The following is a 1056-nucleotide window of genomic DNA, read 5'->3' on the forward strand; positions in this document are numbered from 1 at the left end:
GTAATGACTGCATGTGCTTGGCAGTAGGCCCTTTTGACTTCCCAAATGAATACAGTAACAGATTGTGCGTAATGTGACATCTTTCTATATGCTATGTTCCTTTAAAAATATTTATTTATCTTTTTGTTTATATGTGTATAGTTATTTTGCTGGTATGAACCATTTTGAATGCCAGAGGCAGATGGAGGCCAGAAAAAGGTGTCAGATCCCCTGGAACCAGAGTTAAAGGTTGTTGTGAGTCACCTGATAATGGGTGTTAGGAACAGAAACCCGGATCCTCAGCAAGAGTAGCAAGTGTTTTTTTTTTCTCTTGAGCCATGTCTTCAACCCCTATACTGTATTCTTACCTCTCCTATTACCCAAGCCTTTGTTCTCACGTGCTTCAGTAGTAGCAGTAACTGAGCTGAACTTGCAAGTCCGAAATGGGTAGTATGGAGCCTCAAGTTAGAGGGTGTCCTTCAAATCCCACCCGTGCTGATGGATCATTTAAGAGAGCCATTCATTAAATGTTACAGAGAGTATGGCGCATTTGGGAACCGACCAGTTATTTTAATGTCTTGATTTATTTGTGATCATTATGCATAGAGCCTCATGTAGATAGTCAAGGCCCCGCCATGCTTTGGAAGGGGCTAAGTGAAGAATGGTTTGCTCTTTTAGGAGTTACCTGTGCAATATCTTCCCTCACTCACCCTGGATAAGAAGCCAGGCTTCCCACCCCTACAAGCTGGTGCTAGCTATCTGATTAGGGGTTCCCTAGAGTCCCTAGAACAAAAGCTTCTGCAGGTAATTGGTCTGTGACTGGAATTTTCTATAGTGCTATGCAGACTACAGGTTATTTCTTTTTTTATTGATTTAAGTTTTATTGCATTATGATGGGAAAAGTTACATGATTTCAATTTATCTGAATTTTTTAACATTTAAAAACATATTTTAAGTAAATAGAATTAAATCACATTATTTTCCCCCTTTGCACCCCAACTCCTCCAATAGACCCCCCTTCAATACCTATAATACCTTTTTTGTCATATTCTTTAAAATTTATAAAATATTATAATA

The sequence above is a fragment of the Mastomys coucha genome, chromosome X, assembly GCF_008632895.1.
Source record: "Mastomys coucha isolate ucsf_1 chromosome X, UCSF_Mcou_1, whole genome shotgun sequence".
NCBI classification, from domain to species: Eukaryota; Metazoa; Chordata; class Mammalia; order Rodentia; family Muridae; genus Mastomys; species Mastomys coucha.